Source organism: Sinohyriopsis cumingii, chromosome 9 (assembly GCF_028554795.1).
Source record: "Sinohyriopsis cumingii isolate HCF-2022 chromosome 9, ASM2855479v2, whole genome shotgun sequence".
NCBI classification, from domain to species: domain Eukaryota; kingdom Metazoa; phylum Mollusca; class Bivalvia; order Unionida; family Unionidae; genus Sinohyriopsis; species Sinohyriopsis cumingii.
The window spans coordinates 50,022,603-50,050,215 of NC_142969.1; the positions used below are offsets into that span (position 1 = coordinate 50,022,603).

A 27,613-nucleotide genomic window follows, 5' to 3' on the forward strand; every position below is an offset into this window, starting at 1 on the left:
TCTAAGGATGAAACTAGGGTAGAGGAAATATCTAATAGTTAGACGCTAGTCAAACAATCGGTGATACAAAAATGGCTAGCACCTAGTCAATTTGGTCATGCCAAAAAAGGCAGATACATGGATATCATTACTTTTAAGAGAACTGATGAATGATTCCAGGCCTACGTGATTACATGCTGATTTTGACTTCATTTTTGTTTGGTCTAAGGAATAAAAGGGGGAATTTTGATAAATAAGAAAATATTTTATTTTGCAAATGAATGGCTTCACATAAATTTGGAATTGATAAATTGCCAGAATCAAGTTCACGATGAACACTGGCCTTTCCAGTGGCATCACGCGGGGGGGTGCGGACCGCACCGGGTGACACCAAAATGAAAAATTGCAAATTTTACAGAACACACACTGCTCGGTCTAGTCGGATTTCATAAGCGGATAACCGATCATAGTTAAATACATGACTAGCAGGCACAGCAGTGGCGTCGCTAGGGGGATGCGGGGGGTGCAGACTGCACCAGGTGACACCATCAGAGGGGGTGACTAAGGATTCTGTATGGTCTGTTACGGAAGGAGGACCATGGGGGTGACACCATGAGCTACCGCACTGGGTGACACCAACCTGAGTGACACCACTGGGCCTTTCAGTAAATTTTATCAGTTTTTAACTCATTTTTCCATGGTAACATATTTGTTTAAGAGTGACGGGTGAAGTATATTGCCATGATTTTGCTTGTGTGTCACGAAACCCTTTACAAACGTTTATATTGATGGAAGAAATTGGAGCTAGACGCAAAAGCTGCTCTTTTTTGATTTTGTTTTCTTCGTTTATCTGTACAATTTCCTACATATTGATTCACGAGTGAAATATGCTGTATTTGATTTTGGACAGGCCTGTGCTTGTAACCTGGAGATCATACAAATTGACAATGTTGAAATTCAATTATTTTTTTTAAGCTTATCAAAAGTGACCTTAACCAGTAACATTTTCTGTGGATAGTTCTAGTTGAATTTCAGATTCTCCATTGAGCTCAGATGTGTTGCAGAAACACTGTAAAGTGTAGTTATGTGATTACCAGGCCCACAAACTTATGGAGAATTGCTGCACTTGGACTAACCTTGGTCCAGAAATTTGACTGGCTGAAGGTCAATCACTGACCATTCAGATATCTTAATTTTTATTTGAAAGTCAGCTAGAGCAGGGATCTCAAACTAAAACTACCCTGAGGGCCACATGAGGGCATTTTTTATGACCCAAGTGCTGTACCACCTTTGTTATCCCTTATGACACCTTGTGACACGGATCATTTTGCGGGCCACAGGATACGGCTTGGCAGGCCTAATGCAGGCTGTGTTTGAGACCCCTTAGCTATAGTATATAAATTATAATCTTTTGGGCTGTGTTGGGTCCTATAGACGCTTGATGTTTAGCATAAAAATATGCACCTGAAATTTCAGGATTTGTGTCGAATTTTGAGGTTCAACTAGAGTTTTGCAATTTGCGAAACGTTATGTAATTATTGGGACAGGTATGATTCTGTATTGATTCCCACTGCATGCAATCATCATTAATCTGTCAGTATATAGGTATAAACTTTGCAAACGCAGGTCATTGGTCACATGTTTTATAGGATGCATTTGCATTGTAAATTAAATAGCTTAATTTTTATGAGGAGAATGCAGATTGAATGATGTACCATTTTTTTGTATAAAATTGTTTCATGAAAAAGGAAAGAAAGGTAATTATGCATGGCAAATAAGTGCATTTTTTCATGGACTTGTTACTGATACGATTGTTCATGATGTTATCCAGGAACAAGTTTTTAAAAAAAAAAACATTTAAAATCCATCTTCATCAAAGTCATGGACCTATCAGTCTGTTTGGCAAGATAGATTGTATCCAGTTAAATTCTGGGTTTTATCATTTCATAATGAAGATGGATTATAAATGGCACGGAAACTTGATTAAGATGTGTGAACATTTTTTTCAACAAGGTGTTCATTTTTACTTTAATTACATTTGTCAAGTACTCCATCATTTATACCCGATACATGATCAATTGTTACTTTATTGAAATTTATTAACTTGTTGGCATATAGCATTTAATTTTGGTTTCTTATTTAAGAAGCACACATATTTGTGAAGCATATTTTTACATTAGTCTTTCCTTTTTCAAGTGCTTTGTGTTTATTTTGTATATACTTTATGGTATTATTTTTACCAAGTTGTCTTCATGACTATGTCCTTTGAAAATGTTTTCATAAGCAGTAGATATTTTGCCCTTTTATTAATTTTTAGGTCAGATATTGTTACTGCTTTTTGATGCCCCAACTTTAGACATGTTTCTTTTCAAAATTGGGGATTTTATGGATTTTTTTTTTGGTGAGAAAAGTTATGCTTGAATTGAACAAAATTATGTTTGCCTTTTTTTTTAAATGCAGTGATGACTGGTTGTTATGCAGCTTAAAAATTGTTTTACTGTCGTGTCTGCTTCAGGATGAATAGACAGTGCTATTACTTGTTTTGGCATCTGCATCAACAAAGGTAGAGATTTTGTGGTTTTTCTGCATGTTCATAAGTCTGACAATTTGTTATCTATCATACTTGGCCATAGAATCTGACTGCCATACACTCCCTTGGTCAGTTGGGCAGGGTCAAGGTCTTGTAAAAATATTGGTCAAGTTTTGGTTTGGAGATTCTGCAAGTCTTGCACTCGGGCAGGATAGCAGTGGACTGTTGAATTGCTAAGCTATACTGATGAATATGACCCCCATAAATATATATTGTGCTGGTATGCCATTAAATGCAGTTCTTGACCCACAGGCAGGGTCAGTGTTGTTTAAAAATTAGAACATATCTGTATTAGATGGGAAATATGGTGAGATATACAATTCCACAAGATTTCCTATTTTTAATTGAACAAAAAATGCATGTTGAAGGTGTGTTGTTGTTAAATGTTTGATTATTTTCTCTGGAAAAAATTGAATACAACTTCCAGTGTGCTGTCTGTGGAGACAGCTGTAAAAGTTCATTATTGACTTTTATGCCAAGGCTACTATATCAAGGCATGTAAAGATAACTTGTAGAGTGACCTTTCTTTATAATGCCATTCTTTGGAACCATGTACATTACCTGTAGTACAAGTTAGGAAGCCTTTAAATTTAAAGTGTAATCCATGCATTGTAAGAGGGTAGTAATGGGGGGTTGGGTTAGTAAAATAAGGGACTGGTATGCCAGACAAATGTCTTAAGCAAAGTTGTGCATTGTATCAAACAAGGTTTCGAGTATTATATGGCTAGCCAGTTTGTGTATTTTATCGCAGTATTTGAACTCTATATTGCCATGATGCGTACAAGACAAATTAAGATTAAGGATTTAAATTCCTTTCCTAGATACACCACCTCTCCATTGTGCTTGTTTGTTTACTAACTGGACAAAGATCCCAAATATCATTGATTGTGTGGTTACAAGGTTGATATTCTGACACTAAAATATTCTTTGTTTTCTAGTTGGTCTTCCATTCGTTTTCATCATTTGAAATGATTCCTTGACTGAATCTTGTTGCTCTTTTCTGTACATACAACCATTTATACCAGTGTTGTATGTACACATTTGTCTTGCTAAATTAACATTTCTTATTCATCAATACAGATAAATCTGCACATTCCCTTAGGTGATAAGAGTTGTGTCTCTTTGCTCTAGGTCAAGGTTATCTAGGGAAAACGTTGCATTTGGAAGCAGTTTTGGCAAATACATGCTGATATAGATAAGAGTTTTGCAGCTGTTGTAAAATATGTTCACTGTAAAATGGGACCAAATTCTTGTAAATACTCTTTGAGATTTAATACATTGTTTTTCCCATGTATCTCTGACCTGTTGCAAAGGGACACTTCTTGTTTCATCTGTGTGAATGTTTTGATTTGCTGACTTGTTATTTTTTGCCTCATAACCAGGATATATTTGTATCAGGAAGAAAAGAAAGCTATCATTGTAACAGGAAATTACATTTGTAGGTGTATGTATATGTTGAAGCTGTATGGTTTGTGAAGTAGATGTGTACATGTACATGTCTGTACTAAAATTTTGTACACAATTTTGTAATTGGAACATATTTCATCAGATCACCTCCATAAATTTGCTTTCAGTTACAGTATGATGGGGAGGTGAAAGGTCATGCACTGTGTTGTGCAGGTGCACATAACACTGGTACCAGAATTCAGAACTTGTCTTTGCACACAAATTGAACATGTACTTTAATTTTGAAATCTTGATCGTGAGCAACTCTCCTTGATCTCCATGTATAGGCCAAATTTAAATGACCTTCAAAGACTCCCACATTTTTTACAGTTTATATTCGATGGTTATTTGACTAGATGGGCTAGTATTAACCTCTGAGTGGACCTTTAACATCCATGCTTTGCGTCAAAATCATGCTAGACAACCTTAAGTGAAACTAGTCATATCTTAATGATAATTTGTTTAATAGTTTCATCTGTGTACCTTTTGAACTTGCCTAATATAATGATAATGTACCAGTCATAACTACCCTCTAACCATTTGTGAAGTAAATTCATAGTCTACATTTAGTGGTTTTATGTCTGGTTATAAGCTTTTTACTGCCTGAGAAAAGATTTTATTCGTTGAGAAGTGAGGCATTATGAAAGGGCATATGTTGACTTTTTTTTAGAGTTGACAAGGATTATTTTGTAAATGGTTTACATCTTCAATGACAGACCTTTACATGATAATTAATATTGTTTACATTTGTTTCAATAAAAGACTTCAGAGTTAAAGTATGTCTTTTGAATCTTAAATGTTATGTGTTTTGGGGGATGGGAGGTTTGGCTTAGTTCATATTGCTTAATTTTCAGTTAACGTGCTAGACTTGTTTGTAAACCTTGCTTGTTTGAATCCCATCCTGGTCACTAGTGTGTCATTGGGCAAGTCCCTTTAATCCAGCTGCCTTGATATTAAATAGCCTATACGTGTTGATTTGCCATAAAAACCAGCTAACATGCTTCATCTCAGCAGTTTTAGTTTTCCTCCATGTATTAAACTGTACAGTGTATTTTTGTTTTACCTGTCCGGTGGCCTAGTGGTTAGAGCGGTCGCCTCGGATGCGCGAAGTCGCGGGTTCGAACCTCGGCCGAGTCATACCAAGTACATAAAAATGGTTCTAACAGCTGCCTCACTAGGCGCTCAGCATTAAGTGGTTAGTTTTAGGACTGGTGTCAGGATAATGTGACTGGGTGGGTTATGGTACTACATGTCTGCGTCATGATGCCCCAATACAAGACATCACTATAAACTGCCACGCTGCAGACATCTTAGCGATATGACTGAAAAACTGTTAAAGCTACATTAAAAATACAAATCACACACGCGCACACAAACTGTATTTGCACTCGAAATAGAATATAAGCCTTTCAGTTTGCGGGTATATAGGTGAAGGCCGTTTTATCCCAAACAAGGAAACTGATTATTGTGATTCATTTAATTCTACAGTATGTTCCTCTACATAGCTTGAGATGATATGTTGCCAATAAGTACTGAGCTTTGTGTAAAAGGTCAATGTCACTTTGAAGGAAAGAAAGGTAACTATCCTTTTCAAACTTGAAATAGGGCTGCCCCATAATTACAGAGAAGCCTTTTGATTTGTAGAACAAAGCTGTCACAATGGGCTTTAGAAAATATGTGGCTTCTTTCCAGTATATTGCAATTAATCCACATGTGATGAAATTGTGGTTACAATGGAAGTCAAAAACAGACATTTTAGATCGCTGCATCATCTCCCAAACATTTCATTACATTACATACCAGTGCTAACGTTCTACGTCTTTAACAGCATTTACCGTTGCAATATTTGTGTAAGAATTATCGATTGACCGTGGATCTGCAACAGTCAGGAATTCTATACTATATTTGGATTCTAAAGAAAATTATTGTCTATTAAAATCAAAATGATGAACCATAATATTTCTTTCGTGGCACATCGTTAATTTTTTTACATTGCCTTTCAGGTCAGCCCTTATAGTTTGGAGCCCCGGAGCTGGGCGTCGAATTATTGTAATATCTCAATTTTTTTATTTAAAAAATTCGTAAATTGGAACGTGTGGGCTTAAGGCAATTGCCTTACTCTAAGGCCAATCCTGCTGCCTTTTGTCATTCACTGCTCTCAGGTAGAATGAATATGTTAATTTAATGATGACATGCATCTCCAATAAATCATGAACGGGTCACTGTCATGGATTACACAGTGGCACTGCTACATAACACCATGGGGTGTGGGTGGGGGCACGTTCACTGCATTTCTAAAACTAAGAGAAGATGCATGAAAACTCTTGCCATCACTCTGTGAAACGGTCACTGTATATTGAATATATTTTCTCTTCAGTTATCTTCCAGGCACGCAATGTGACGAAACGATGATGTACAGTAAGTATATGGATACGTATCGAACAAAGAGGCCTCCATCCCGAGATACGTCACAGTGACCTATATATTATTTCTTACCATTCACTGCGTTCCGCATTCCTTGTTAAATATCGCATTATCACTCCATCATGTAGCTTGTCCTAATCAAAGAACAGTGCATTATTTTCCTTAAATTAAAAAAAATAAATAAATATAAATCTAAGTCTTTAACTCATGGCGTGCCTTTTCTTTTGGATAAAGAAGATCCACTCTAACCCATTATATGTTTGTACGATAACGTATGGTATTTACATCATTGGGACATTGTACATATTAAATTTGTGTTGGGGGCCCCGAGTGGCCGAGTGGTTTAAAGCGCTTTCGTTACGGATCACTGCCATCGCCTATGTGGATATGTGAGAAAGCTTGCCAATAGCTTCTCGTGGATCGGTGGTTCTTCCCGGGGTTCTTACTTCACCATTAATACTGGCCGCCATGCATAGCCTATCGTGTGCTGAAAAATGGCGTTAAACCCCACAACAACAACAACAACAAATTTGTATTGAAGCAAAGAACTTTGCATCACAAAGTCCACTTTACTCACTACACTACGTATGATTCTTCATATGAACAGCACGATTTACAGCAGCACAGCGTGTCATAGTAAATGTTAACCAAGTTTATGTCCCGGTTTTCACTTCAAAATTACCTTTGCCATTATGAAAGAAAAGTAAATGGAATACACGCTTAAACAAGGGCTTTTATAAATTTAGGCACTTCAAATATTTCCCTGTCAGCCATAAGTCATCATTTAGTATCATCTTCATGTGTTCAAAGTTTCAAGTGACATTCACAAGTATGTATCAAGTAACATCCTGTATCACAATAAAAGTGTTAATGAAATTTGGTTTTATGTTTGTCTAGGTCAAGAAAACGTGTACACAGAATGTTTACATGTGTTCAGCTTCACCAACTGATCTATCACCAGAGCAGAGATTGTTTGGTTTTAGTGGGGATGGATGTGGGGTTTAACGCCATTGTTTTCAGCGCATGAAAGGTATACATGACGGCCAGTATACTTGGAGGAGGAAAATCACGGGAAAACCCCGGTAAGAACTACCAACCCATGGGAATCTACTGGTAACCTTTTCCATATACACCAACTGGCCGAACCCGAGACTCCCACGCAGAAAGAGTTGAAATGCCAGCTGTCGGTAAATGCAAGCGCTTTAGACCACTCGGCCAATCTGGACCCCAGAGCAGATATAATTACTACCTACGCTTTAGCATAGCACATCATATAAAATCAATTTATTTTATTTTGACACTTACATAGTGATAATTAGTTATATTTTTGTTTGTTCATAAAATTAATTGAAGTTATGAAAATATATATGCATAAAGTCGCCAGCGCCACTAAATCATATGATACTGACTTTTGCCAGTAATAGTATTGGTTTAGGGTTCATAGGTTCATATGTTTGGGTTTGAGTGACGTACCGCGACGCGGTAGTTGTCAGCTGTCATTGAATTGATGTTTATTCGAATGACCTTCCATTTAATCCTGTCCATAAAAAGGTGTGACCCATTACGTATTATCACCTGCTGTGCCTAGCTTGTTTGACTAAAGAGATCTGTTGCCATAACAAGGCGTAAACCTACGTCACGGGAAGTGATGCATTGCGGGAAATTTGATCCTTATAATTCGATAGAACTGCCGGTCCGAGGTAAGTGGATGTATGAGCATTTCGAAGAGTTTTCTATCAAAACTACATAGAGCTTTCAAGTCAGCAGGTTTTCAGAGTATTATCGCTGTTAAATATTTGTCCCAAACGCCGCTGATATCTTCAAACATTCCAACCGACGATTAATTGAGGTGTTATAAGAAATTACACGCTATACAATACCCAAACAAAGATAAATGATTAGCCAATAAGCCAATCTGTTTAAAATCAGATCACTGTCCTTCACGTAGGATTTCAATCAGACTGTCAACAATCTTTTGTCTTTGGTATACGCCATTATTTACCTGAAAAAGTTGGATCAATATAGAACTTAAAACAGGACGTATCGTCAGTCGAAGCGAAAATCGACCATGACGTCTTAAAATTCCAGGAATGTATCGATTACCATGATGTAGAGGGTAAAGTTGCTTAGATATATGGACATTATGCACTGTGCGAAACATTTCAATACAATTAACAGCAAGTATGCTTCATCAAATTTGTGTCGTTATTTCATTATCAACCAGAAATATGTCTCTTCTGAACTGAACTGGTAAAATGTGTGCTTTAGGTAGCGAGTAGCTGCGCTTATCACGATTTTGGCGATTCATCATTTGGCAGAGATCTTTACAATATGTATTCATCGACTTGTGTCGCCGACGATGTAAGGCTCGGAATCGTTCATTGACCACAGAGTACGTGGTTTTTGAAGGTTTTGTTTGTTTTTTTGAGTTTTGTTTTTTTGTTGCTATCGTTGGCATCGAAAATAAATGTATTCATAATCTGCGGTTCGACTGAGTTATATATCTGTGTTTACACGTATTATGCTTGACGCTTTCCTCGTGCAAGTCTAGGACCACATCGGTTAAGTAGTTTGAACGTCCGCCTCGGATGCGGGAATTCGCTGGTTCGAACCACAGCTGATTCATATTAAAAACTTATAAAAATGGTACTAGCATTTGCCTCGCTTGGTGCTCATAATTAGGAGGCTAGTCATAGGACTGTTCGTCCTGTTGTCAATAAAATATGATTGTGTCGGACATGATGCGGAATGATGCATCAGCGCTAGACATCACTTTACATTGTCACGTTGCAGACATCGTAGCGATATGACTTTAATTGTTAAAGTTACGTTAAAAATCCAAGCGAGCACACACACACACACACACATTAAAGTCTAGACCACATACAGGAGGAGGCATGAACAAGATAGGAGAATCTGAAGTTAACTGAATCCTAGTTTGCATGTATATTATATTTGATTCTGTTCCATCCGATATTAATCTACAAAATCTATATGTCACATATTTAAACATAATCTTTGTATTAGGCTAGATATGAACGACTCTGATTTGCACCGTTTGTGTTCATGACACTATTTAGAGAATTTGTCAAATGTAAATTAACCCGGAGTTACTTAATTTAATTGTATGCTTTAAGTAAACGTCTAACGTCCAATATTCGATGCGAAAATTTATTTGTACCTTTTATACCAAGACCTCAATTTGTACCCTCAACCAACCCACCACACATTGTAAATCCTTACACCAACATGGATATCCAATTACAGCATTGATTGATCTGAGTACATACGAGATATACCTATAGTAAGTAGATCTGACAGGCACATATAACACATGGTAACTTTTGATATTTCCGATTCACTTATTTTTAGGAACCTAAGAGATAAAGTATTGCAATTCTTGTTAGTTAAAGTTATATAAGAAACATAATGTTCCGACCGCCTCGGATGCGGGAGGTCGTGGGTTCGATCCCCGGCCGAGTCATACCAAAGACTTACAAAAATGGTACTAACAGTTGCCTCGCTTGGCGTTCCGCATTAAGCGGTTAGTGTTAGGACTGGTCAGCCTGGTGTCAGGATAATGTGGCTAGGTGGGACATCATGCTACATGTCTGCGGCATGATACCCCAGTGCTAGACATCACTATAAACTGCCACAGTGCAGACATCGTAGCGATATGACTGAATTGTTTTTAAAGCTACGTTAAAAATCAAAATCACATCACATAATGTTCCGAATGCCATTGGCAATAGAAAGATCAACGGAACATGACTTTTTATCTGTGTCTGCCAGATCTCCATTAGGTCAGACAATATTTATTTTCAGATCTGACCATTTTTCATGAGCACCTAGTTATGCCTTACAGGTTTCAACTGTGCACGTTGGGCCATTTCGGTGCATTTCTGCGGCTGTATTTTTGTCCCGAAATTTCAGTCTGAAACAATGTGAAACTTTCAATCAGGTTATTTATAAGAGCGTGTAGTTAAGCATGCTGTGTTGCAATTCTGTATGTAAAGTGGTTGTAGAGTAGGCCTAATCGCCTTCACACGTTCGACAAACGAGAATAAAATGTTCGCCACACTGTGTACAATGGGAGAACGCAGTATTGAAGGGTATTCTGTAGAGTTATCAAGTATACGAAGTATATTTTTGTCACACAAAGGCCAGACATGATCAATATCTCACTCCGATCCAACCTCCAAAACATGAAAATCAATCTGGTTGATCCTTCAAGAAAGAGGTCTGGCTTTTCATGGAGCGTTGGACTCATAACTCAAAGGTGACAGGTGCGATACTCGCCCAGACCAGCATTGAGACGCTACCTCTGTGTTGCATTTGAAAAGCCACTTGACTCCCATTTCTTAGATACGATATAACCACTACTGTGTACAATGTAGCTAGTTTTGTGCTAAAAGTCCTGTTAAACGTAATCAACAACAAACTAGCTCTACGGTCTTCCTGATACCTGCATTTAGGCAGAAGATGGGCTTATGAAACTGCATATTTTGTTTTTATTCGGATGCATCAAATACAATTCTATTGTTTGAACCTGCAATCACATCTTGTCCGGTATTATTAAAAACACATCTGGTTTTATGAACAGCTTTATTCAACTCTCCAGACTCGTTATAGTGAGTCATTATTAGACCGATTTTCCTTTGTCTTGGAAATACACCTAACCATTGAATACAGAGGTTCCGGTAGTGCATATAGTCCCTGCTATTATTTTCCGGTGTTTTGTGCATGCCCATTTACGGAAAAGAACCAAGAAAGAATACTAAATATTCCTAATGAATATGGATTAATTTCTTGGTGGTCACATACTCACGGTACAACAATGTGTAAGGTTTGTACTCACTTTTAATTTAATGACCTAGGCGCATGTACTACATATCCATGATGTTTCAGTTCATGTTTCTGTATTTCATGGACTTCCAACGTTAGTACATTATGTGCCAAGGGCGCCCGCAGATAATGTTGGGGGGGGGGGGAAACGTGATGTGGTCCTTTATCAAGTTTTACGGATGTAGGCCAAAACATGCTGGGGAGGGGGGGTAAGGCCCCCACCCCCATTGCCCCGATGTGCGGGCTCACATATTATGTGCTGTTTCAAGGCACAAGACATGGAACTGGTTACTAGGTATAATCTGCGTGTTTCAAATAAATATTTTTTTTTAAAAAAAAAATGCACATGGTTAAAAATTTAATGAAAAAGTATTTCCACCCTCAATTTCTCCTCTAGTGAACCTTGTTATGAGAAGAGACAAGCTACTAATCTTGACGTGGTTTAAAGAACTCAGCAGTGTGAACTTAAAGCGAGTTTGTATCTATGTCCTATATCTTGTGTTTTCTCCTGAACTAAGGAAAGTACTCACACAATACTGCAACACTATACGATCTTTTAAGGAAGAATACAATAAAGCATATATATTCATGTAGCATTTTACTGAGAAACGCACACACGAGGATTAAATTAAGAGAACTGCAATTGTTCAATGCTCAAATTAGTCTTAAAGATCCGCTCCTGAGTTTCGCATTCTTGCACAGTGTTAAAAATAAACGCCACTGGTAGTCCCTTGTTTTGAAAGGAGAAATGAATGTATCCTGGGGTAGGTTGAAGAACATACATTTTTTAAATTGTGAATCATGAGGCTCATTTGGGTTTGGGAGAATTTGTCTTTCTTTTTAGGTCCATGTTATTAGAAGATTGCTAGCTCTGTATGACTGTTTTCACTTCCTTAACTAAAGAGGTCAGTTATAGAAAAAGTCGATAACTTTCTTTTTTTTTTTCTTCTTCTCTTTTACTTTATTGATATTATAAATTTTGGCAAGTGCACTTTCTGTTCATGATTTTGGGTCTCAATGACATGCAAAGTGATTGCAGTATTTCAAGGTCATATAACTACTAACTTTCATCAGCTGTTTGCTTCAGTTGGTGAAATAAATGTAAAAGTATGCTCACTTTCTCTGCATTATTAGAGTTGCAGAGCAAACAACTTTGCCCTGTGCATTGACCACTTTCAACGAGCTCAATTTTTACCGTCCATTCCCCCCCCCCCAATACGTGGGCCATATATAAATCCTGTGCGCAAAAGTGCAATTTTTGCCTGCATTTTGACACACGGATGTTTCAAGGACTTATCTGTCATTTAGAAGGCAAACTATAACATTGCACTGAAATTATACGTTCACTTTTTAACTGCAATCGTTTTAATGCAGCATTTCTGCATACTGTCTTTTTAAATCAGCTTCTCGAACAGGCATCAAAGTTTCTTTAGCTTCATAGCAAGGCGAACCTAAACGTGACCAAAAGCAACGCTCGCGCAGAGATCTGTTTAGATAACACGTACGTTTTGTACATGCATTTCTCACGGAAGCGAACGAAGAATGATTAGATTTCTTAAGTATGTGACAAATCGAGTAACGTGTTATATATTTCATCATGCAACATAACACCTAAACAGAAGTATTTTTGATAGTCATTTGACTGTTCTGTGTAACGCTTTATGCCGGCTCGTTCAGATCATCGTTTGTTTCCGATACGAGTCTAAGAACTACAGTTATCTGAAATTAACTCGGAGGTAACTGCAATATTTCCCTAACCAGTATGTGTTTGGCGGAAGAATGTCTAGCTAAATATATCAATAGTAGCTCCTCGAAATGAAATATAGCGGTGAAAATAAAACTCGTTAACGTTTCAATCACCAATAAAACATCTGTACTTTTATTATTACTGTAATTCCTTCAACTGAAGAAGTTAATCGATTTTCATTGCCCGAAACTGTTGCCGAAACTATTGCCTACGTTGCTATTGGAGATGACACATCATCGAGTCGTTGTGATATCAGTACACGTACGGCCACTGTTTACATCTAAGGTCTTTTTCCGACATGCTACGGAGAAGGCCGAATACTTCCAAGTGACGCTGATTCTCAGGTAGAATGGTCTAATGTCGTAATTAAAACTGCATGCTCCTCTAATCTCGTGCTCTGCCAGAACCCATCACTGTTATAAAGTTATTTTCATCCATGTATCATCTAAGCATTCGTCCGTCCTCTTTGCGCATTGATACACGAACACACTGACTGTATCCAACCTTCCATTCCTAAGTATTGATTAAAATCAAACTGAAAACAAAAGAAAAGAGAAATAGAAAACAAATTTATATATGATGGCTTCGCTGAGTTTTATTGTGACGTTTCGGGAACATCGTAACATCAGTCACGTACTACCTTGTAAGGTCAACACAGTGCCCCTTCTCTGCAATTAAAGCATTTCTGCTTTAACCTCCTCCTTATTATGTAAAATCTTCACAATTTGCAGTGAAGACATCGCGAATTTCTATAAACGCAATAAAGGTGAGTGTGATACAGTTACTGTATCTCTATATTTATTACGTACTTCAAAAAGAGGGCAAACATTCCAAGTCTCAAAAATTGCGCATGAGATGTGTTTTGAACAGATACCGCGCTCAAACGTACATCCTTGAAGAATCTTAAGCATTCTTACGCCCGACCCCCCTGTCGCATTTTACTTTTGAGGATTTTATAGTTTCCCAACTCTCTCCGGTAAATTTCAACGCTTTAGCAATTTGATTCCTAAAAAATTAATGTGACCGTGACGTAACCATCTCCCACCATCATCAACCGTGGCTTAGCCTTAGGCCTTTGATCAGGGCGCTGCCGCACCCTCCCCTCACACCAAACATGATATCAATCCTGAGACTTAAGGACTCGTGCCAGCTGTGAGAAGGAAGGGTGTATGGCGACATTGTTTGCAACTGAATCACTGCACAGTGGAGAGATTGCTATCCTACCTTTATGCTATTTTCTTGTACTATTTCTCTGCATGCGGTAATTATGGAAACCATGCACCATGTAAAATATTTACATAGATGATCATAATGATGTCACCAGCTCGTCAAATGATCTTGAAATATTCTAAAGTACGCTAACTTTAGCAGTTTTTCAAATTGGGAATTTTTGGGGGGTGCTTGAGTAGGCAATACCAGCTTCTCTAATTATAAAATATAATAAAGTAAACACGTTATCGGCTTGCTTTTTTCTTCTTCCACATTCTCCACTGAAGGCCAACAAGTAGTCTTCACAACTGAAGTAATGCCAAACTGTATGCTCTCAACCAAAATTGCAGCAATCAATCATACACCAAAACTTAAGGAAATTAAATGCACCTATCAATCATACACAAACGTAAGGAATTATACGTTTTTTTTCCAACAATACCGAATGTCCTTTTAAATAGCCAACATCACCAGTGAAGAAAATCTGATAAATTATTTTTCTTTAAAAATGAAACCTTCTGTACAATATGAAACTGTAGAGTGGAACTATATCAAAGCGCTTTGGTTTTTCCTAGCGGACATTATACCACCAAATCTACAGCGTTGTGGCAATTGCATTATCCTTTCACAGGGAGGTAATCCAATGTAGTGGCTGAGGACTCGGTCACAATAATTGCTTCCGGGTCAAAACGAACTAATGTATTCCCAGTCTAATTTAAAATCATCCTTTCTCTCCCATTTTTGGGTGGTGATACAAGAGTTATTCTTTGATATTGATTTTTTGCTGTCTCTTTTGGGTGGTTATACAGGAGTTAACATTTGGGCATCCAAAATATTGATTTAAAGTAAATTGTTTATTCCTTAGAATATGAGCATTTTGGTATGGCTGATTATGTATATTTTGGCGACAGTGCACAGCTGGATGTTGGAAAAACATCAAATCGAAGTAAGTCTAACATAAACTGCGTTCCTTTTTTAAAAAATTTTGGTTGAGACATTGACTGATAGAATGTAAAATTGTTTTAAAGATTAAAGATTCATTATTGGCAATTTAGGCCACCGGCTCAAGACTGTTACGTGTTTGGGCTCGAATAAACTGTAACACAGAAAGAGTGAAAACAACAAGCTTTTCAAAATTTAACAAATAATTTATTTTCCTGGAAAAATTCTGTACAAATGAAAAAATGGAGAACTTACGGTATGAAGAATCCAATCCAAAAATAATCAAAGAATAATCCACAAATTATTTTGCAAAAGTCCTAGTAACAATTGTTCTAATAATTTCGAATCCTGATGGAAAATCCAAGATGGATGACGATGACATATGCTGTAGTCAGTACTGTGCTTATCTACAGTTCCTTATAGAAATACAAATAATGGCACTCTGGTGTTGGAAATCCAAATTAAGTTTGTAAGCAATGTTTTTCCAAAATTTCTGTGTAAGCACACCTCAAAATATTTCCAGAGAAAAAAAAGAATTAATTCCTTTGAAATCCAAATGATCTGAAGATGATTAACTCAAAATCTGGCAACAACAAAGAAAACAACTTGATACCAAGTGTAAAAGCCCAAAACTGAGAAATCTCTCTCTATGCATAGCTATTGAAACTACCAAATGCGTAGTTATGGAAAAAGCAGAATTGCGATATCAAAGGGTGGGGTGGGGTGTCACGTGATCGTGTTTATGTCACGTACATCAAAAATGACCCTGATGAAAACCAATCATTTTCTCTAAGAAATAAAAACAAAAAAAGTTGTTTACATCTTAAACCAAAAGCCCCATCATGACCTTGACAACAACCAATCATTTTAAAATACAAATAGAACTTTGTTTACTAATTTTGAATCAAGGTCAGCATCCAGGCCAACACCTGATTTATTATTACAGAATGATTAAGATCAACCGATTTTCTGGAAAAATATCATCTCCAGTGAATAAATTTACATTAGAATAGCATATAATAGAATAAAAAATTTAAAACTGACAAACAATTAAATTAAATTAAATCAGATATGCGAAACATGATATAATATATATAAAATAAATAATAAATAAATAATAAATAAATGTAAATAATAAATGGATTTTGTGTTGACATAAAGCAATAAAACTTTTACAGAAATAGATCATTATACTAAGGTTTGTCTAGATAGTTTTCTCTTAGATTTTTACTTTTTGCAAATGAAAAATGCATGATATCTATCTTCTGCAAACGCCACATTACCGCGATAACAAAACAATTACACAAATGACGCGAAGAAGAAGCAATAAATATAGCAAGTCATTTATTTGATGTCTGATGCCTCGGCTAGTTGACTTCAGCTTTACGGATGATGAGGTAAACTAGTTGGTACTGACCTACAAAGGGAGAAATCATTGCGCCAATTTTTGTTAAAAACGTAATATGGTGTAACTGTAAATTATATCCCGGATATTTCTTTATTTTTGTAATGCGAGTAGTGGACCATAACGATTATAGCAACTGTAAGAATCATACAAAAAACAGTAGTAAGCATAGGGTTAGTGAGTATGTAATGTGCAAAACGAATGCATTATTTAACTGGAAAAAAAGCCATGGCAGTAAACAGCTAATGATGTTATTTGCGTGTGGTTGTCATTTTGCAGCCTTGGTTTGACCACATAGTTTCAAGAAGGCACATCCAGTAAGATTACTTCTTTTTCCTGGTTTCGGAAGAAAAGTATTTTGCAACATCTGTCCAGCTTCTTTGTCATCCAGTCAGATCTGTGAAGACATATCCTTTTGTGTAGCTTTTCGGTTTCTTCACAATACTGAAGGCCGCTGATCTTATATCCGATGAGATAAATTACATTCTGTTTTGCACGTTCTGTTTGAGACTGAATATGTTCAGTTTTTCGCTCTTCTCAGCGTTTGATAATGTGAAGGTTTCCTTTATATTTTGACATATTTTGCACCTTTTATCACCACATGGACCTAATTAGACAGGATGTTCATGGCTTGTGATTGGCTGTGATGTATTCGAGGTTCCTCGGTCTGTGGTGAGCTATAATTGGTTTGTTTGGGGGGATTAATTTTAGAGTGTCACATGATTCCACGATGGATGAGTGTTTCTCGATGATTTTTGCCTACATTTGGGTTGAATGGATGGTAATTTAGGATAAACAGTATTTGATCAATATTTTACTTACCTCTATATTTTAATAAGCCGCTGCGGGTCGCTTATTTAGCCCATTGTGTTGCCTCTGGATCGATGCCATTTATCATTTATCAAATGTTCAGAGGACTCTTCAGACCATTTTCGGAATGCTTCATCGTCAAAGCAAATTCTGCGTATCTTCAGTGCCTGGTTATGCGGGATGTTCCCAAATGCAGCGTTGTGGATGACAGCTGGATGGAACCGGTTCACAATTAATACTTCCAGTTCAGTACCCACGAATGTAGTTCTAGTCTATTTTTAGAACATTTTTTCCTCTCTCATTTTGGTGGTGATAGAAGAGTTTTATTTATGCATTTTTGGTAGGGATTTAAAGGTAACTGTTTATTATTGATAATTTGAGCTCAGGGTGTTGTTGTCTGTGTGTATTTCGGCGACAGTGCACAGTGAGTAATAAGGCCTTGGTGATGATCCGGAAGTGAAATCTGTGTTCTGTTTACATGCTGCTATGTTGACAGTCCAGCATCTAAAGAAAGAGCAGGTCAACCTTTGACGAGAACTTCACCGTGAAGTCATCTTTGAAGGTATTTTAGATTAGCATATGATTTGTATTGATTGTCACACAGTGGAAAGGTCAGTACTGAGAAACAAATGTAGAGAGCATATAGTAAAATTAATTGTGTCCTATGTCCGGATGGGAGAAGAAACTTATTTATTGGTTGGTTTTGATTAGATGTCTGTGTGGTTTTGTTTCTACCAGTCGTGCTGTTTGTGTCGCCAAAAAGGTGGTTTGAGTTGTAGACTTCTGTCGTGAATTTCAATGACAGATGGAACTTGCGTGATTTTGATATGACGTCATCCCAACTTTCTCTTCCACTTTGTCATTTAATGTCTGTATTATCAATGAAGCGTATCAACTCGTATAGTGCACGTTCCACCAATGCTAAAAGTTGACCCTTCAGTCTTCTCATAGCAAAGTTAGCATAAAAGGGGCCATTTTTGTACATACTGCGGTTCAGTTGATTTGGATTAGTTTTCTTCTTTTGATACAAAATTACTGAATTTTAAGACTAGCTCCATAAGTTTGAGTAGGGAATGAGTGGACGGATCGTCTGCACTCTATTGCTCTTCTTACCCATGCTTCATTACGCACCCGTATATAATATAAAAAGATGTGACGTCTAAGGAAATAAATGCATCTGTCCATGTTTTGCGTTTGTCTTTGACAAAAACTCGGCGAGAGTCGAATGCTTTTGATATCTTTTCCGTTCAAAATGTATGACTGATTAACAGTAATGTTTAACCCCATTTTCATAAATTAGGCATCAATTTACGGATGCAGATTCTATTTTTCAAATCACAGAAATATTTGTATACCCGCTCTCCTTCTTCAATGTATTGTGTTCTTGATCTTATTCTCGTACCTTCCATTTATCCCCCAAGAATTTCCACCGATTGATTAATTTTTTTTTTTTTTGCTTTCCAAAATTTGAAATATATTAGTTTCATTAATTCGTTCTATTAATTTAATTAATAATATGTGTCCATCTTCGCGTCTGTTATTTCAAAGGATGAGTAATAGACCCCTCCTCCTATTTCTAACAGCATAGTATTTTTGTTTTTCTTTAGAAGGCAATCGTTTATAGTAAATTTATCTCATGCGCTGGATATTGTTCCAGATTCGGTGCTTGATAAAAACAGCCATATTGCAATGATGAATTTAATCTTTTGGAAGATAAGCGTAGTATGGCTTTTTAACAATGAGTTTTTGAATTACCAAAACTACCAAAACGTTTTCTCTTAATCGTTTGTATATATATATATATATATATATATATATATATATATATATATATATATATATAGAGAGAGAGAGAGAGAGAGAGAGAGAGAGAGAGAGAGATGAAATATATAGAATTTAGGTAGCTGAAAATTGGGGCAATTATGACAAAAGATCCAGTGCCCTTTGCATGGAAGCGTAAACACAATAAATACAGTATTTCACTGTAAAATAGGTAACACAATAATATAAATTATTTCACTTCCCAACATCAAGTGTAACACGTGTGTTCTACAGAATGGACAGGTAGGAGAGAATTATCATTTATATAACCTTTAACTACGGTGGCAGTGGATAAGTTCGTGTGGCGTTCTACGTACGCTCTGTTATGAGTTGGGGGTGGGGTGCTCCCAATATTTATTTGAATTACTATGGAATTCCCACCCTGGCTCGTTTTTGTAGGAAGTGAAATTAGTGATAGAGAGAGATACACCTCCGAGCCCCCAGTCAGCAATACCGACAATTAAATTATTAAGAACACAAAGGTGAAATTCAAAAGAATAACAATTTAATATAATTTAAACGATATTAATTTCTCAACCAATCTTCTTCCTCTCGACCATGTAACAACCTATTTCATCACGTGATTATAGTGTGAGATGGCTTTCTACTCATCTGTGCTCTACTCTGATAATTCCTTTACTCCTTCCGGCGTTCTCCGTACTGCGATTCTTCCTATCCTCTTCCCCATTTGTCTCCTTTTCTCCTCCCCCTTCTCTCTCTCTCTTTCTCTAACAACTAGGCTTGTTCTCTGCCTACTGCGTTGTTCTATCCTGTCTCTCTGAGACTCGGGACTTGACTACCCGGTAGTTCTGTCCCCAAACGCTTCCTGTGAAAACACAAGGACGTTAGCATGTTTCGTTAGCCATCTCGCTCACACTAAATCAACAATCAATCATCAGACAGAGGCTATCTACATCTTCGGTCACGCATTCGTGCACATCGAAAACCACACATGTTCTTATAAAAACAACGTTGCAATAAAGAGCTGTATCCTACTTATCATACAGACATCACTAAATTGCGTCACATCAATATATTCTTAATCTCATTATTCTGAACAATATCACAACAATCAGACGCATTTCTGTACATTACACTCCCACAAGTGTACACAAATATTCAAATATCCATATTTTTTAAATTTACACGCTGCAACCATTTCCAAAGTTACAATTTAATTCAACAATTGCAAAATCTAGAATATCACATAAATAAATACACTAGTTTACCCCGAAGTAACCAGACAGCGAATTAATTCTGACTACGAGCTAGCAATGTACATAATCATAGCTCATTTCTCAAGTACGCATGTAAATTAAACAATACAAAGGTAATTCTACGTACTAACAATTCTAGTAAGTAAATATACATCCTGCACATAATTACAAATACATTGCCGTAACATTCTTAACAATCGAGCAAATAACTCACTGACCTTTACAAAGCTTTCTGTCCTTGAATGTACCAAGGTTTTTTCCCGCCAATTCACGAGTGGCTTGCTCGGAGTTATTGCTACAACTTCTCAGCACGATGCTTCACAATGACTAATTCGTCCCCAGCCCAAATGACTGTTAAATTCTGGTTCGAATTGATGGCCCCACCCTTCCTCAGTTCCGATTGGATATCGATTCTACCCCAGTCGGTCCAGATTAATATACGAGCCACAGGCCATCTGTCAAAGCGGGGAGATTTACAACAGCATCGAGGGTCCTTTGTTCTTAGAACAAAGCTCCCAACGTCTACATGTTAGTTTTGACACCTAACGAAGTGGGCTCTTGTACACACACGAATCGCTACGATAGACGCAGGGTCTACATACACATGGCGCTAACCCATTCCTTTGTTCCTGACTTACGTAATCGCGGGCAGGCAAACGTGAAAGTTCGTAAACTGTTTCCTATCAAATTGCTTAACTTAAGGCTATGATGTAACTTTTTTTAGCTATTAATATTTAACAACTTTAGGTAAGTATATATTTGTGAGTAAGGCGTTTGGGGCTTGTGTTGTTCGTAAAATTGATGCGAGGAATATACACCTACATCAGCTATTTCGAAATATGTAAACAGTGTAGCAGAGCTAGCCACACAGAGCAGTAGATTCCGTGGGCAAGTAAGTTTTTAAAAAAACGGGCTGAATGACAACTATTATGAATTGCTCCAAGTGGTTTAGTTTCCATTGATCTTCAAAATGCATCACCATTGGAAATTGTTTGTGTTTGCACAGTGAGCATCGCCTGGTGTCGAAATGCATGCATACATTTTTAGTTGGGGTACATAATCATCTATAGCATTGAACTTCGTTTGTCTTGTCAGGTCAAGTGAATCATATTCTTATGTTGTGCTTACTACAGCTATGAAAAAATGTTGACCTTTCTGAACTCACTTAAGTATTTTACTTAAAGATGATCGTATTTTCTCCGAATCGTGGCAATCATAACATTTATGAGACTCGGATGAAGAGAGTAAAATACAGGACTCAGCGGTAGTTAATATTTGGAAGAACAGAAATACGCTGGCTTCTTTTACAGAATTTGCTTTGCAACTCTTATTGCTGAAATTAGCGGAAGTGACGACACATGTTACAAACATATGTACATCAAAACAATCAAACAAACAAACAAACAAACAAAATATGACGAGGGACAAACGACTTTCTCCACGCAGAAACTTGCATCAAGTATGGGTCTATAGTGAGGAATAAAGGTTTGATGATGACTACCAATGTCATGGTCTTTCCATAGTAAATATGTGAGCTGAATTAGTACCTCGAATCCTACAGTTTGTGCCTCAGATGTGATTTTGTCCTGTAGCTTATCGTCCAAAGTATTAACGGGCAAGTTTATTCTAAATCAAGTCAGGGTAAGAAAAAAAAAAAAGAAACAACCCCTCCACCCACCCACCCAAAAAAATACAAAAGAAAGAAAATTAAAACAAAACAAAAACCAATAAAATAAAACAAAAATAAAAAAATAAGCCCAAAACAAACAGGATTTAACAATTAGCCAAACGGATGCATCCCTTATGTAAACAAACACAGACAACCCCCATCCCCGCCAAAATTAAAACAGGATTTAACAGTTAGTCAAAGAGAGAACATCCCCTTATGTAAACAACACCAACTTCGAGCCTGAGAGAGAGAGAGAGAGAGAGAGAGAGAGAGAGAGAGAGAGATTTCAGTGTTTAAATCTTGTGACTAAACAATATCAAACTATCGTTACAAAGTCATAGAAATATTTGACAAATGATTGTAAAACAAGTCATACAGGATTTGGACTCCACTTGTGCATTCTCCGATTACAATCTCATGTGGAATGGTCCTCATTTTCATGTTTGTTTTAGACCACATGCTTCAACCAAACATTGTATATTGCTTCTACATGAGATAAGAAAAACACCTTCTGGTTTTCGGGGTCAACATGGTAAAAGGTTAAGTTTACAAGGACTCAAAGAAGAACTAATGACTGCCTCAAACGCAAAACATAGACAGGGTGTGACGGACGAACGCAGATACAGAATAAGGATAACACTATATGCCCTGCCATTGTCCTAGTGGGATATAACGATGGTTTCCACATGATATATTTGGTTCCAAACTATACACTTTGAGTAAACTTTTCTAATGTTGTGTACATAGAGTATGGAAAACAAACTGACTGACGAGTCAAAATGTTAAAAGTCAAGGTCACAGTGATTCAAAGAAGAAAAGTAGTTTTTCTCAATAAATTTTGCTCTAGGCTGAGTTCTCTGGCCAAATTTTGTGGAAGGTTGCGCTCGATTTTGGTGTTGCAGGAACACATGTAAGATCCATCCGTATTGTTGCATATTTGGTCACAATCATTTAAAGTTGGATCTTGGCATTCATTTAAATCTAAGTGATAAACACTGTTAGTAAATGATTCGTATAAACAGTAGTGTGTGTATGCGGGGGGGGGGGGGGGAGTGAATGTACAGGCCATAGTAAAGTTACCGATTTCCACATAATAAATTTCGTTCTACACCAAGTACACTGATCAAAATCACGGGGATAGCTGACAGTCAGAGGAAGAAAGAAAACTTTTAACTTTGGTGCCAAAGTACCAGTGTAAACGTCACGGTAAAACGCGAAACGGTTTCTGAAAGACAGCATTAATTATACATCACGTAATGGCCGCATGCTTTCAGTAGGACTTGCATACTCGCCCTTTCTCCGATTGTTATTCATACGGCAGCTCTCTTGCAAGCTGCACGTCACGTTAGTATGGATGACTTCAAGAAATGGGAAGGAAATGATCAAAATGTGCTGGGCTTGAGGCTTAAAATTACAGTCGCATTATTCCAAATACAGATGTTGCTTTCTACTCAGTTTTATTTCAAGAAATTCAGATTGTTTTCCTTTAGGGCGAGGATTTTTTAATATATTAATTTTTCGTTTATTTTTGGCTTGACGTCAAGGATGCCGGAATTCATTGGTAAACATTACCTCGGTCAGTCACACTTTCCGATGTTGTCGATGTATAACATACATGTTAAAGATTCGGCGGGTTTATAGGGTTAACTTCACGGTGGTGGTGGGGGGATATTATGTGTATTAGCAGCACCACTCGGAAAATCAGCCGAAAGATTGCAGTTTAAAGATTTCAGGGACAATATTTACGACGTGGTTAATTTTCAGTAAACTTCGCTAATTCTTGAATTAGTTCAGCTTCACTGGCGCTCAAGACAGTTGATAAACAAACTAGTTTTTGCAAGAACGCCACCTTTTTTCTTCGTCATCGAAGACTGGTTCAGTCGAAATGATGAATGACACGTTGGTCTATTTCATTGATCTGCAAAGGGATGGCCCGGTCACAGCTTTACCTTAGCAAAATCGTTGTTTGGTTGTGATTCTCCCTATTAATGCCTTTGACTCTGTGTGTATTCCTGTCAATTCTAATTTTAAAATCACAGCAGGAGCATCGTTTACTTCACTCTGACAATATGTACATGTTGAAAGAAATATACCGGCATAATGTACGATTTACACACAACACATGTGGGTCCCTCAAAAATTATATTAAAAAACGCAAATGATTCTGCTATTAACTGCAAAAATGTATTTACAAAAAATTGCTATCTAAGGAGCTCTGGCACTCTAAATAAGCGGTAAATTCGGTCACGCAATGTATAGTCTGTTTCTATTTCTACCATATACATGTGTACAATGTAGTTTTCTGAACGGTATGTTGCTTTTCTGAAGTCTGACGCAAATGATATATACATGTGATCTGACCTCGTTCTCAATATAGATTAGTGAATACGTGTCATGAGAGATAGATTGGAATAGTGTAAAGTTGAACGCAAGTAAATAAAAGACTTTTTTTATTTGTTTAAAATAAAGGATTAACGTTATTAACTTTGAGATGCGTAAGTCAAGTAGTTGTTTTAATGTGTGTGTGATTTTTAAATCTATACATTCATTGTTAAATACTTAAATGCACATTTGGATGGACGCTTTTCTTTAGAGCAAGGTGTGAAGTTCTAAAACTGCAAGAACACCCAGGAACAAATTTTGTTAACAAAGTGGATAGAGCGTCCACCTAGGTTGTGCGAGGTCGCGGGATCGAACCCAGGCCGAATTATACCAAAGACTTATAAAAATGGCACAATAAACTGCCTCTCTTGGCTCTCAGCATTAAACGGTTAGTGCTAGGACTAGTCGGCCTGGTGTCTATGGGGGTGGATTACCGCCATAATTCTACGCATATATTTTCTATTCTTCCATGACGCGTTATTGTAAATGGCTGCTTGAAAATGCTACTTTCGTAATTCTATTCCTGTGTATAGAATTATGATGAAAGTAGCACTTGCAAACCGACATTTACAATAATGCACAATATTATTATTATTATTATTATTGTAAAGGTACGCCCCTCACTTGCAAGGGGTGTGGGTTGATTGGCGGAGTTTACCTTCTTTCAAGGTGTCCGCTTTATCCGGTTCTCGTTATCTATGAGATGATCGCCCTCGGTGTTATTGCCCGGATCGAGTAAACTTATAGGTGGAATAAATAGAGATCTGAGCAGATATATAGAACAAAATGACACAAGCCCCCGTACGAAAACAATCAAAATTTAATCAATTACATGAACACTGGAGATAATACTATACATTAGGAAGATACACTTCTTTGGAATAAATCTTTCACTGAATTTCAAAACACAAATATATTTATAAAAATATGTGATCTGTTTTACTGATAGAATTAGTCATCATACGATCGAGTGAACAATCAAAGTCGTTGCCTTGTACAATTGCATAATCTGCATAGCTCTGGTTCCCTCCATTTTCACTGTAGCTGTTCTCTGTCCTTTCGCCCTTTCTTTCCTTCCTTTTTCTTTCTTCTATCTAACCTTCCTACTGCTTTGCCTCCCTTCGGTCCTTTTTCTTTGTGTGAATAGGTGGATATGTAAACATGTAGATACACAGCTACTTGATTGCGTCAGTGCGTAGGTACACCTGATGATACGTCGGAAGAGCTATTTTCCCCTTTTAAAACAAACAAAAAAGCGACCCAAATTTTCCGTGGGCTATCCTACTGGGAATAGATTATTCCTCCCCTTGTTGTTATCAGATCTTATTATCGGCATTCAAACAGATACCAAAGGCTATTTAGTCGGGCCAAGCATGGTAGACCAAAACACTTCTAGTTTCATAAAATTAATGTATTTCCTAATGGCTATAATGGTTCCACTCTCGTCTCAATTACACACATGAATGAATGAAATTCATTACAGTTCGTAATTACGCTATATCAGCGAATACACACATTCAAGTCTTTATCATACGTGAAATCATTTAAGATCGGTGAATTCAAATGGATTCCCGTAACTCATATCAATAACGGTTATAAATGGATTCTTAGAATACCCAATTACTATACAAACAAACGCAACAGTTATTCTCATATCAAGAGAATTGATTTACGAATTTAAATAACTAAATTCATGCACATATTATCAAATAATTAAAGTAAAGCATTATATTGGCATAAACGAATTTTAGGAAAGTTTGACGCACATACCTATGCTTTCAACGTTTCTCGCTCTTAATTGTGACCGTTGAACTTTCCCACCTCCCGTCCCTTGGACAAGTGTTTTACGAGAGAGATCAAATTCCTCTCGGAGTCCACGTACGTTTACTCCTGCAGCAAAGCTTAGACTAATTTGATTTTTCGATGTGGCGATATTTAAAACTAGGAAATTTAGTGTGGGAAACACGCCTCTTATTTAGCGTAACCAATCAGGATTAAACGTATTTACTGCTTTTTATAACTAGGCACTAAATCTGGGGTCAATTTGACCTTCTACGTTGCGACTAACGGTTCATGGAAATTTTCAATTTTTGACAGTTCCACTATGAAATCGAAGTTTAACCGTGTCCCTAATAGTCCGTCTGGCTGATATATAAACAAAAGTGTAATTAGCCTCACTACCGTCCCCGAACAGACATTTAGAAATTATTTCAGTATAGCGATTTAACAAGCGCCTGTTTCCATAAATCTAATTAATTGTTCTCTGGTCTAAAACTAATGTATTCTTCATAGATCGACATATATTTGCCCCCTCACAATTATTATTATTATTATTATTATTATTATTGGTTTTGGTCTCTATTAGCTTTTTATCTTATTTATACAAGGAAGCCTGTTGCATCCCCCACATGTCGTAGATGGCGATTAATGAAGACCAAGCTCCAACTGAAAAGAACTTCATGGAGTTGAAAAAAGAATGCGGTTCATGTAGCAAAATGTTGACACGTCTTTTGCGGACTTGGCCCTCTTTTGGTGTTTGGTATGCATGCAGGGGCATTTTGCCACGTCATTACCATGTAACTGTCTCATGGCCGATAGTTACTTTTGGTTGGAGGTGTTTCACTAAATGGGGATTTGGAAAGGTTTTATCCTTTGTTTTCTTTCTTTTTTTTTTCTTCTTCTAATTGTTAACATATTTTCAACACATTATTGGCTGTATCACATCGAGGAAATGGCAGCGAAGTTCCGTTCTCTAGAATACGCCACTGCAGCCGACCAAGGATGGTCTCAGTAGATTTCGAACAAGTGACCCTTCAAAAACGAACCCAGCGCTCTCCCAACTGAGCTATTAAAGCGGTTCCCAGCTTTTGCCTTTACCATATTTGCTACCTAGGTTTTGGTCGGCAATCTATTGCTTCGATTGTGCTAATGTGTCATTAGAATACAGTATAATGGTGGAAAGACCATCCACCACCTGGCCCCCTCCCCCCCAAAATACGATTTACCTTGTGCCAGACCGGAACGAGGGTGGGAACAATACGAGATAAAATTATAGGGATATATTAGACGTACAGGAAAATGATATAAGCAACACGCGCTTGTTTCCCGAGTCTATATGTTGTATTCA

At 37.1% G+C, this 27,613-nt stretch overlaps 1 long non-coding RNA gene across 1 annotated transcript; it reads right to left on the reverse strand.

The window, feature by feature from the left end:
• Positions 1-11,867: 11,867 nt before the first annotated feature.
• On the reverse strand, positions 11,868-26,687 carry LOC149791794 (uncharacterized). The gene is made up of 2 exons (XR_016423210.1): positions 26,257-26,687; positions 11,868-13,566 (listed from the first exon to the last, which is right to left on the reverse strand). It is a non-coding gene; the product is annotated as an uncharacterized LOC149791794 (long non-coding RNA).
• Between the last annotated feature and the right edge of the window lie 926 nt (positions 26,688-27,613).